A 13,442-nucleotide genomic window follows, 5' to 3' on the forward strand; every position below is an offset into this window, starting at 1 on the left:
GCAGTTAGCGGTACAGAGACGAGGAGGGACGCTGTCCTCATGTGACTGTCATATGCCGTCAATATGCTGCTGCCATGTTGTAATGACGTGTTTTTCATCTGAGGGGGCAAGACGATGCCAGAACAGAGGCGACTGATCATAGACAGACAGAGAGACAGACAGAAGACAGTTAACTGTGAGGGCAGAGACAGATAGAAGACAGAAGACGAGGCCTAGCAGGGAGACAGACTGCAGGCTGGGGGTTGTGGTGGATCCAGTGCTGGAACAGGATGGAAGGACCGGGGTGCAGGGCGGTGATCCAAGCTGTCAGTGGACAGGACGGAGCACTCTGAGGTGGACCGGCCTTGCCAGGACCACTGCGGCTGCTAAATGCCGCCAAACGCCGCCACTGCAGAGTCACTGACTGCAGATACCTGCTGTTTCCAGCACACACGTCACGCCATCAGAGCGAGACACAACGTCCCCGGTTGAAGGTAAACGCTGTCTGTGGAGAAGAGGATGATGTGGTGTGGATTTAAAATGGAGGCACTTCCTGTTTGTCTCTGCAGGTCGTTTGTGTCTCTGTGGGGTATCTGTTAATGAGGTCAGGATCAGGACGGATCTGTCACCTTCCAGAACTCCTAAATTGTTAATGGCGTGCGATGGCCGACATCTTGGCCTGCCATATGTCATCAGAGCGACGCGGACGTCACAAGCGTGCCATGAATATTCCTGCAGCTCATTAGGAAGCATGGCGATGACGATCATCCACCCTGACACCATCAGCACCCATCACTATCACAGCGTCCGCACGGCATGCTGCCGAGCTGGGCCCGCTGCTGCTGAGGGTCTGTGAAGGATCCAGACTGAGCGTGCTCAGTGCCCAGCAGCACGACTGATCTAGATCATTGTCGTTTCTCCGCAGGGTGACGAGCGGCTGAAGACGCCACCGCTCATTAATTAGCAGCTGATTTTCAGTAGGGGTGGGGGCTGGACCATGAGAATCCCCCCTGGCTGCAGGGCTCCCACTAAGTGGGTCAGCATCGAGTCCTGAAGGATCAGAGAAGAGGGAGGGCACACACTGAAGGCCCTGCTGGAGCCCTGCTGGAGCTCTGCTCACACACACTGGCTCACCTGGACTGGACCGCTGTGTCTGGACCATCCTGCTCTGTGGTTCTGATCACATGAGGGCATGATGGTGGACTTCAGTTAGTGTGTTTGCTTCAAAACACACACACAGAAAACACACACAGACACAGAGACTTCATGTGGGACACGGAGACCTCCTGGGGGACGCGGAGACCTCCTGTGGGACACAGAGACTTTCTGGGGGACACGGAGCTGTCCTGTCTGTGGGACACAGAGACGTCCTGTGGGACACACAGACCTTCTGGGGTACACGGAGACCTCCTGGGGGACACAGAGACTTCATGTGGGACACGGAGACCTCCTGGGGGACACGGAGACCTCCTGTGGGACACAGAGACCTCCTGGGGGACACGGAGACTTCATGTGGGACACGGAAACCTCCTGGGGGACACAGAGACCTCCTGGGGGACAGAGAGACTTCATGTGGGACACGGAGACCTCCTGTGGGACACAGAGACTTTCTGGGGGACACGGAGCTGTCCTGTCTGTGGGACACAGGGACGTCCTGGGGGACACAGAGACTTTATGTGGCACACGGAGACCTCCTGGGGGACACGGAGACCTCCTGGGGGACACAGAGACTTCATATGGGACACGGAGACATCCTGTGAGACACAGAGACCTTCTGGGGGACACGGAGATGTCCTGTGGGACACAGAGACCTCCTGTGGGACACAGAGACTTTCTGGGGGACACAGAGACTTTCTGGGGGACACGGAGCTGTCCTGTCTGTGGGACACAGAGACGTCCTGTGGGACACACAGACCTTCTGGGGGACACGGAGACGTCCTGTGGGACACGGAGACCTTCTGGGGGACACAGAGACCTTCTGGGGGACACAGAGACCTTCTGGGGGACACAGAGACCTTCTGGGGGACGCAGAGACCTCCTGTGGGACACAGAGACCTCCTGTGGGACCCTGACGCCTTTGGTCCATCAGCAGCATTGTTAGCAACATGCTGCCATGTTAGCAGTGTGTCTGAGTGAAGGCTGGGACGATGGCCTCCAGTAAAATAAAGCTGCTGAGCAGACGGATGAAGCCACAGTGAGGAAGACCTGTGCTGGTTTTACAGGTCTGCTGTAACCTCCGTCTGGTCTTCATCGTCTGGAGGTTTGCTGTGGCCACATTTACCAGGCTGTTAATGTCTGAATGGATCGGTGCTGCCTTTTACCCTGATTAACAGTTTTTCAGAATAAATTCTCTGCAGCAGCATGAACGGAGCTGAAAGATGACTTCCTGTGACATCATCACACTATTCCCTACAATCAGGACAATATTTCATGCAAACAACAGAAGCGCCTCCAGGCTCTGGGCTTCGGTAAAGCACCTGGGAACAATTATATCAATAACATTGAATTGAAGTGAATTGATAGGTTGAGTCTGGGTTGAACCGATGATGACTGACAGATGGTACGTCCAATCAGCTGCTGTCCTTTTACAAGGTGACCCGCTGTCTGTATTTCTGTGTCGGCAGCTTTTAAACCGTGTTTTTGTGTCTGTGGCAGCAGAACTCCTGGGCAGCGTAGTATCAGAGTGGGTTTTTGTTTTCTGGTTGGACCATGGGCGTCTTGAGTCCACAGCTGATAATCTCCAGATAAAAACTGCACATGTGAAAGTGACAATCAGAAAGTTTGTCACGGTGATCAGGGCGAGGATTTCACTTCTCATCAGACGCTTTCCACACTTCATCTTCAAGCAGGGAGATTAAAGTGGGAATTACAACATAATCTTAAATAATCCAAACGGCACGAACACTCGAGTGCAGAGTTATTCTGAGGTCTGTCAACACCGTCAATCAACACCCGGATTACAGTTAAAATTAGCACGAAAACTTGCTGTTAATTTGTTGCTGTGAGGACCAGATTAATCCGCTTCAGAGACCAGACTGTGATTAAACACATAATAGCTTCATATTTCCTGTTAGGGTCCTACAAAGTAAAGGCCTGCGTGCACACACACACACACACACTGCACCCCCTATAAACAGGACGTATCTGGTGGTGTGTACTTCATTGTTTACAGGGTTCTGATTGGATGGTCACCTGATCACTGTGTGTTCTGGTTATTAATTATAATAAGCACATTGATTTTTTTTCGTTTTGAACATGAACACAGCATGAAGCACCTGCCTGAGAGCTGCTTCGCTCTGTGTGCTCTGAGGCTGTGAGCCGCTGCACTTCATCTCAGCATCATCTTCATCACTGTGTGTCTGTCTCACTCAGTTTTCCTGTTTTCCTTCAGAGACACGGAGGCGTCTGAAGTTTGGTTGATATCAGATCTGATCTGGTTTAATGGCGGTGGCCGCAGAGATGGCTGGTGGGAAGGAGAGGAGGATGTCAGTGTTGACTCAGCTGCCGTCCTTCCTCCTCGTCCTCCTCGCTCACACTCCTGAAACAATGCTGCCTTCCTGTGTGTTGCATATCAGCAGCAGCTCTGTGACACCTGGGGGCCTCGGGGCCCTGGGCCCCTCCTCGCTGGTGGCTACAACAGAAACTGGAGCCACCTGACCTCAGCGCAGGGCTCTCAGGTTAACAGGGGCTGATGGGAAAAAATGTTCCTTTGGAAAGAGACACGGGTCTACAGGACATCTGAGGTCAAAGGTCAGGATGGACCATGAAGCCTGTTTATCAGCTGCACCGGAGCTTTTGGTCACATGACATGAGCTTCCTCTGCAGACGAGGATGGAGAGGAGATGAAGAGGTGCTCCCGATCGGACCTGACAGGCAGACCGACTCCGGGTTGAGTGGTGGCCTGATTGGTACTGCTTAAAGACACACAGATCATCTTCTGCCGGCGCCGCTCTCTGAGGACCTCCGTCCCAGAGCCCAGTAGAACTTCTTTTAATGAAGACAAGCAGAAGTTTGAATAAGTGCTGATGAATTTTTCATGCCGCGATTCTGAGCGTCTGTGAGTTAAAAGCAAACAACAGCGTGGTCCAGCCTGCAGCCGCTGCAGAGGGAGCAGAGAGCCGCTGCAGCGCTCATCATTAATGGATTGTTGTGAGAGGCTCGCTGCTCCCAAACAACAATCGTCAAAAACACAACAACTGTGCAACAACGCTGCGTGATGAAACGCCGCCGGGGGCCACAAAATAACGAGTCTGCACCCGACCACACCCGGTCAGGCAGCAGGTCTGAGGTTCAGTCACCATGTCTCTGGACCCAGAAGAGACCTAAAGGACCCCATCAGACGATCCAGCACGCTGGCCTGTGCAGAGACCCGCACCAGGCGGACAACAAACGAAGGTGTGAAGGGCGGCTGGTTCAGGTGTGTTGTGTCCCAGCAGCTGGCTTTCTCTGGACTACAGCAGATCTTTGAGATGAAACAGACTTTGTCTCGACGTTCAGGCTGACGGCCGTTACCTTTGTAACGTCCTGATGAGATAAACCCACCCACAGGAAGTTAATCTGAGCTCTGGCGGCAGCAGAGAAAAGGTATTTGGTGCTTCAGGCTTCAAAGCTGCTTACAGACTGAAGAGACTTTAATTTGGTCCTTGAGAGAAACAGTGAGCGCTGAACGCTGGATTTACACTCAGATTACGAGTCTTTTATTCTGAAGGACTCTGACACACTCTGACATGTTTTAGTGTGTCTTTGTGGATGCTCAGCTCTGATCAGTATCATTGATTGTTGATTGAACTGTCAGCTCACAGATTTTGTTGCAAATGGGAAATAATGAACTTGTTGAAAGCGCTGTATTGTTCTTTCATGAAGAACTGTAATTAATGTTTCATTTAAGAGGCGATGCTGCTCTGTGGAGCTGCTGCGCTCATTAAATATTCATGACTTCAGTCAAAATAAGACACAAAGTCATTTATTTCTTATTCTGTTTCATTTCAGGAGCCGTCTTTAACTTCTGTGTCTCCACAAACTCACTGACCAGAGTGAGGACGAGGACGTCTGCAGGAGACGCAGCAGGGACACAGCTGTCCCTCACTGTCTCTCTGTGGACATGTTTTGTCTGTCTGTCCTCGGTCCACATGTCTGAGCTGTCATGGGTTGTTTGGAGCTAACTTTCCTGCCTCCAGAGTGAACTGGTTTGATGTGGGTCCTCTGTGGCGGTCGGCGCCGTGTGGTGTCGTGTGGTCGGCAAGTTGAACTGCACCTTTGTCCCTGATGCGACGGGGTCATGTGACCACAGCTTATGTGTTTTTCATCAGGAGCAGAATAAAGGAGCAGACTGTAATCTTTAATACATCTTGGAGGACGTGCGGCGTGTTGTTGCAGCGATTAGACGGCGGCAGGAAAGAAGCAGCGCCGGGTTTAATCATCCTGCGGCATGAATCTGCTGCTTTCTTTGACATTTAAGAGGATTGAAAGATGAATGTGAAGTGAACAGTGCCGACGTTAAACTCCTCCTCGCGGCTCTGCGGTTCTGAAGCCCTGCTCGCCTCTCAGCTCTGGACAGAAACGTCCTTCTGGTCTCTGAGAGAGCCGTCGACGGTCCGTCCCGGCCCGGTCAGAGGACAGCAGCCGTCTGACGGTCGCTCAGAGATGAAGAGATGTGACGTCTGCTCTTGATGTTTTTGGGCGCTTCCTGTGTTTCTCTGATAAAACTGTTCATTTTAATTATTCATTCAACTGCATCATGCTAATTAGCATCATGTTAGCATATGTCAGGCAGCAATTATGCTAAATCACTGTGAGCACGTCAAAGTGTCCCTCAGCGTCCAGAGCATCGACCACAGAGGGACAGAAAGAGGATGTGAAGAGGGAGAAAGGGGGCAGAAAGAGGGACAGAAAGAGGACACAGAGACAGACAGGGGACGTGAAGAGAGACACAAAGAGAAGAGGACATGAAGAGGACACAGAGAGAAACACAAAGAGGGACAGAAAGAGGACACAGAGACAGACAGGGGGCGTGAAGAAAGACACAAAGAGAGAGAAGGGGCAGAAAGAGGGACACGAGAGAGAAAGGGGGCAGAAAGAGGACACAGACAGGGGACATGAAGAGAGACACAAAGAGAGAGAAGGGGGGCAGAAAGAGGACATGAAGAGAAAGACAAAGGGACATGAAGAGGACACAGAGAGAAACACAAAGACGGGACATAAAGAGAGAGAAAGGGGGCAGAAAGAGGACACAGAGACAGACAGAGGACGTGAAGAGGGACACAAAGAGACAGACACAAAGAGAGTGGAAGGGGCAGAAAAAGGACACAGACAGACAGGGGACGTGAAGGGAGACACAAAGAGGGACACAAAGAGAGAGAAAGGGGGCAGAAAGAGGACATGAAGAGAAAGACAAAGGGACATGAAGAGGGACACAAAGAGACACAAAGAGAGTGGAAGGGGCAGAAAGAGGGACAGAAAGAGGACATGAAGAGAGACACAAAGGAACATAAAGAGGACATGAAGGGACACAGTAAGACAGACAGGGGACGTGAAGAGAGACACAAAGAGGGATACAGCGAGAGACAGAAGGAGGGTGACACAGAGAGGGACATAAAGAGGACATGAACTGACACAGAGACATAAACCCAAAGGCGCTAAGACTCATGGTAACAGAGAGGGACACAGACAGAGACTCGGGCCTGAAGACTGAACCACACACCCTGGATCAGGCTGAGCTGCTGCCTCCAGAGGGCGCTCTGATCATATATTTATCGATCGCTCCGTGGTGTTCTGTGATATTTATTGATCGCTCCGTGGTGTTCTGTGATATTTATTGATCGGTCCGTGGTGTTCTGTGATATTTATTGATCGCTCCGTGGTGTTCTGTGATATTTATTGATCGCTCCGTGGTGTTCTGTGATATTTATTGATCGCTCCGTGGTGTTCTGTGATATTTATTGATCGCTCCGTGGTGTTCTGTGATATTTATTGATCGGTCTGTGGTGTTCTGTGATATTTATTGATCAGTCTGTGGTGTTCGGTGATATTTATTGATCGGTCTGTGGTGTTCGGTGATATTTATTGATCGGTCTGTGGTGTTCTGTGATATTTATTGATCGCTCCGTGGTGTTCTGTGATATTTATTGATCGCTCCGTGGTGTTCTGTGATATTTATTGATCGGTCCGTGGTGTTCTGTGATATTTATTGATCGCTCCGTGGTGATTTTCATTGTGTTCAGGTTTGTTTGGACTCTTTGTGTTTCTCTCTCTGCCTCCTCCTCCTCCGTCACATTAAACTGAAAGAACAAACGATAAATGAAGCCGGTGCTTCTCAGCAGCCAATCAGAGTTGGCGAGTGGCGAGACCTCTCCTCACAGGGGGAACTAATTTATTGAGCTCATGGTTGGAGGAAAATACACCATTAAAGGGCATATTTAAGCACATTTGCAATCCTTAGAAGAAGGTAACGGTATTTGAATTTGCCCCAGCTTGAAGGAGAGTCTTTAATGTTGTGTCCACGGGACAAATGCACATCAAAGGCAGAGGATGCTCCTGACGCACTAAATGAAATACTTGTGGATTAAAGTGAGGGGCAGGTAGCCCCCAGACTGTCCTCTCTGGCAGAGCTGCTGGGCAAGGCGCCGCACTGAGCGTGCTCCAACCGCCGCCTCGCACAGCGCTATCGTTCCCCTGAATGCAAATTAAATCCTGGCAACGGGAGCTGCTTCGAATTCCTGCAGGAGAGTCATTTTCCTCCCTCTCTTATCAGCCCAGCGCTGGGGGAGACACGGGGGTATTTGAATGAGTGCCCCCTCCCCCTACACTCTATAAACCGGAGGCCATCTTTGATGTTCCACAGGCTGCAGGATGAGCGGGTCAGTTCAGCTCCGTCATGTTATGTTTATTGATCCATGATAAGGTTTAAGATGACAAACACGTCATGGTGAAATATTTCCCATGATTCCCTGGGATGTTGGCCGGTTTGGAGCAGCCTGTTCTGGGGGTCTCTCCGGTCTCAGATCTATTAATCCAGATCAGTCTGCGCCACCTCACCCAGCGCTCCAGGCGGCCCTGGGGTCCGTGTCTCCACCAGGTAAACATTAGCATAGTAATTAGCTTTTGCTCATTCTGCCAGATTAGAGGCGTGTTGTTGTTTCCTGTGTGGCCCTGATGCTGGACGGGAGCCAGCAGCGGGACTGGATGTGTTTCACAGAGACGTTCTCCTCCTCCATTAGAGCTGGAGGATCTTCTCCTTTATCACCGCCAAAGGTTGTCCTCCTCCATCAGAGGTGGAGTTTCAGTAGGTCCAGGCTGACAGATTATAAAAATAAAGATTCAGATTGTTTATGTAGAGCAGAGTATTTCTGTGCTGCCTGAGCTTCAGTTTGAACCTTATGATCCTGATGGCAGTCAGGAGCAGGATGAAGCAGCTGAACCTGCAGCTTCGTTTGGTTTTAATGAGTTTCTGTCAGGTGTCTTGTGTGGCTCTGAATTTGAAGTGTTGGTGATGCATGAAGCAGCTGCAGAGTCAGTAGTCTGTTGGACAAACAGGACGAGCTCCTGCTGAGACCTGCGGCGAGCTGCAGCGCCTCCTCCTTTGGCAGCAGACTCACTGTCCCGGGGTGCAGCTTGTAATTCAATAATGAATATTTACAAGCAGGAGATGGGTCAGAATCAGCAGGTGATTACATCCACTTCATCACATCACTTTAGATAATTAGCAAACTGCAGGAGGATCATTAGAGCGACCTGCTCACATCAAACATCCAGAGGAGGAGGAGAGCTGTTACTAACAGGGAGGAGGGTTAATGGGGCCCTAATAAAAGCTGGAGGACGACATCAGCTCAGGGACCTCGAGGCGTGCTGAGAGCTGGGCTCTGCTGAAACCTGGATCCACCCGGAGACAAAGTTGTGACGGCATCGTTTCAGTTAATGTGTGCGTCCGCACAGAAAAACTGAAAACACTGTAGGACGTATGCCAGGCCCGTGAGTGGCGCTGTAACGCTGCCACAGACACACCAAAAACATGGGGCATGTGCACAAAACTTTTGTGATGTAAACAGAATGACATGGATCTGAAACAGTTCTTGTCCACCTGCTGCTGACTGTGGTAGCAGAGGAGCAGACCATTCTGCTGCAAAAACAACAAGTTCGGTAGTTTGTTGTTGTCGGAGGGAGTCGTGCAGGTTAGGGACAGGTGGAGCCATCGTTTCAGGAAAGCTGTGTATTGGGCGGAAACACTGAAACACAGAGACAGCGCTTTAAAATGTATCCACTCTGGGACCTGGCTTTAAAGTTCGGTTTTTGAGCTCTATGAAGGAACCTGAACCTTTAACTCAAACTACAGGCTGGTCCTAAGGACTTTGGTCCAAAAGACCAAACTGAGGTCCCTGTTTTTGGCCCCTAGGTTCAGGACTAGATTATTTGATACATTGTCTCTCTGGGTGGCATTACTTTGACTTCCAGGACGAGTGTGTGGAACCTCAGAGTTCATTTTGACACACAGCCCTCTCTTACCTGTACAGCGTAGGATCAGGAGCATCCAGTCTTAGAACAAGGCTGCACTCATCACTTCCAGCTGGACTGCTGTGTGACGCTGCAGCCAGCACCTGACTGTCAGCCAGGAGTGCAGGGATGGAGGCCGAGGTTTCACACTCGTGTTGTTGAAGCGGAATGAAGTCATAACATTAGACACATTTTAGGAAGGTCCCGCCCCCATGAACATGTAGAGATGCAGCCAGAGAGAACAAGCTCACTGTTCGGATCGACAGCTTCTCTCATTGGCTCCCAATAAAACCCAGAATAGGCTTTAAACTTCTCCTCATGGACGTCCTGCCCTCTCCCTGTCCTCTCCCTGTCCTTATCACTGTGTCCAGTTCAGACTTGGTGCTTCTCCAGAAACACATCTGCCTCACCTAAAAACAGCGTCACTCTGGTTCAACAGTGCAAATGATGTGTCCCCTGACCAGAAACGTCGGGTTAGCCTGTGTGCGGTTAGCGTGTGGGACAGCAGGTTAGCTCACAGAGTCCAGTTTGTTTTTAGGTCACAGTTACCACTGCTATACAGCCTGTGGGTGGAGCTGGTTAGCCTGTAGCTTGTTGTTTTCCCGTCAGAGTGTTTGAATTGTTTATGTGGGACCTTCAGTGAAAGCGTCCCGCTCTCCTGCTGTGTGTGCGCTTTAAATCGACTCTCCGACACCTCTTTTTTTGTCAAACTGGGGAATTCAGAGAACGGGTTTCTTTTTATAACTCTTTGAAAGTGCGGCCTCATTAGCATGCCACTGAGCTGGCCATGCAAATCGTTTGAAATGCAAAAACATCCAGTTTCTATATTTCATCAAGGAGCTTTTCATGTTTAATAAATTACAGACGCCGTCCTCCAAGACTTTGTTATTCATTAACCAAAAAGCACACAATTGGGATCCATTTAAAATCTTAATCACAACCTGCAGGATTATTTGCTTTCTGCTAATATTTGCCCTGACGGTGGGGGAGGGGTGCAGCTTGCAGCCTCAGTGTTTGTAATGAGATTAATGTTCAGCTGTGTGATTCAGTCACTGTTTCATTAGCAGCTAACAGCTAACAGTTCAGGCTGTATCACAAAGACTCTTCCCTTAGTGCTGGAATTCTGAGAAAAGGTGAACAGGAATGGAGAAAGCACAGAGCCCTCATCACCATGAGACAGGACACCACCCAGGACACCACCCAGCCGGACTGTGGCCTGTCAGGTAATCAGTGACCCAGGAGTCAGTGGACCCATCAGCTGCAGCTTCTCTCCCAGTAATGGAGGCTGGATGGTGTCGAAGGCACTAGAGGAGTCATGTGATTCTCAGCGTGCCTCCACCACCACCCAGGTGTGAGTGAGTGAGCTGCAGCAGATGACGGAGCCTTTGAATGGCGATCTCATGGTGCTTTCAGTGCTTTCACTCTAATACCTGAAGTTTCTAGCCATGTCATGTTTCCATCAGTGACTCTGCAACAACATGTCTGCCTGTCTTAAATTAATGACGGCGTCCTCGCCATCTGTGCACAGCCAGGCGCCGACGGCGTCCACAATATGTCCGCCACCGACGGCAAAACTGATGAATGAATCATGTCGTGCTCAGCATTCCACTGCTGAGACACACACAGAATGTAGAATACACAAACACACACACAGAATACACTACACACACACACACTACACAAACACACACACAGAATGTAGAGTACACAAACACACACAGAACACACTACACACACACAGAACACACTACACACACACAGAATACACTACACACACACACACACAGAATGTAGAGTACACAAACACACACACAGAATACACTACACACACACACTACACAAACACACACAGAATGTAGAGTACACAAACACACACACACACAGAATACACTACACACACACACAGAATGTAGAGTACACAAACACACTACACACACACAGAATACACTACACACACACAGAACACACTACACACACACACACACAGAATGTAGAGTACACAAACACACACAGAACACACTACACACACACAGAATACACTACACACACACACACAGAATGTAGAGTACACAAACACACTACACACACACAGAACACACTACACACACACACAGAATGTAGAATACACAAACACACACACACACAGAACACACTACACACACAGAGGTACTGTAGCTTCAGCTCTGTGTGCAGAGGTGATGATGATCGTCCTCTTCATCATTTGTGAGGTTCTCAGTTTTGTTTCTCTCACCTTCTATTGGCAGTGAGAATGGAACACTGTGCCCAGGTGCATCATGGGAAATCCAGACTTCCAACTGTTACTGAAAGAAGATGAGTGTGTTGTTGTGACATGAACACACTGTAGAGCGTGTGTGTGGGGTTAAATGTGCTGTCGGCAGCTCCAGCACAGACCCATGTGTCGGCTCTGCAGGTGAAGCAGCCTGAGCAGGCGGCAGGTTGTCAGCACTGAGCACGCTCCTCCAACACGGATGCAGCAGATGTCTGCGTGTACGGCGAGCTGGCAGGCGGCAGATGCCCGAGCCTGGTGCCAAACGCTGGCAGTCGGGCACAGATGGAGCGTCACGTTCGGGGAGGGAGCGGCGGGCCCCGGACCTTCTGCTGCTGGAGGTGTAGATCGCAGGAATGTGGGGCCACGAGGTAAATCTGCACCTCCACTCTGACACCAGAGGGGGGAGAAAACACTGACACTGACATGAACGACACCACTTTCTCTGATTGTAACTGATCAGAACACATTGGACACATGTGACCCTACCTTTGGCTCCACCCTCTCTTCATCACTTCATCATCAGGATCAAGTCAGACTACTAATACATACAGACCCCCCCCCCGATTCATTCAAAAGTTCTAGTTGAGCTGGCCTGTGTAAGATGTGTATGAATTTCTATTGATCATCCCTTTATACCCGACATGTGTATGTTTATGAATGTCACTAAGGCTCTGTCCTGCAGTGGCTCACGGGGGGCTGTGGTCCTCACACAGAAACACTGGAGTTCACTCGAGTCCTGATGTTGTGTGTGTAATTGGGTCTGTGTGTCACATGAGCTGCTGCATTAACAGCCGAACATCTGCTGGCAGATTAAAGCAGGAAAACTTGGGCGCCTGCGAGGACAAATTAAAGATTTTCTTCAAGGGATTAAATACTGATCTGCAGGTCCATTCAGGAAAAGACCTCCATCACCAGAGTACACCTCCTCCACCACATCATCGTCGTCATCATCATCATGTGGAATGTCATCATCATCATCATCATTTCCATTATCATCTTGATCATCATCATCATCATCATTTTCATTATCATCTTCATCATCGTCATCATTATTTTCATTATCATCATCATCGTCATCATCACTATTTTTATCATCATCATCATTATTTTCAATATCATCATCATCATCATTATTATTTTCATTATCATCTTCATCATCGTCATTATCATCATCGTCATCAGCAGCAGCAGCAGCTGCAGCTCCAGCAGCACTGCATGAAGCTGCAGAGATGTTGGCTGTTGGACTCTGTGACACTAAATCAAACTTTTGACACAAACAGCAGTTTGTGGACCAGCTCTGCTGTCAGGATCATGGTTAGTTTGCAGAGTTTTGAGCTGTCAGGGCCTCCGTGCAGAGACGGTGGAGGATGGTAACCAGGCAGCAGGACAGATTCTCCCGGCAGCCTTCCTGCGAGGCCACAGCACTATCAGGGATCTTTGGACTAATTGAGGAGCCTGGCATGATGAAGCAAACAGACAAACATGCCGGGCACGTCGCTGCCGGGGGCCATGTTCCACTTCAGGGGAGGGATGCTCATAAATGTGTTATTTTCTGTTGGCCCCCCGTGCCGGCTGGTGAATATGGAGGAGCTGATGGACGGTGGACGGTGGAGCAGACCCTGGGGACGGAGGTTTAGCCATATGGCCCTTCAGCACAGCCCAGTCACTGAGGTCACTTCCTGCGCGC

Source organism: Parambassis ranga, chromosome 21, assembly GCF_900634625.1.
Source record: "Parambassis ranga chromosome 21, fParRan2.1, whole genome shotgun sequence".
NCBI classification, from domain to species: Eukaryota; Metazoa; Chordata; class Actinopteri; family Ambassidae; genus Parambassis; species Parambassis ranga.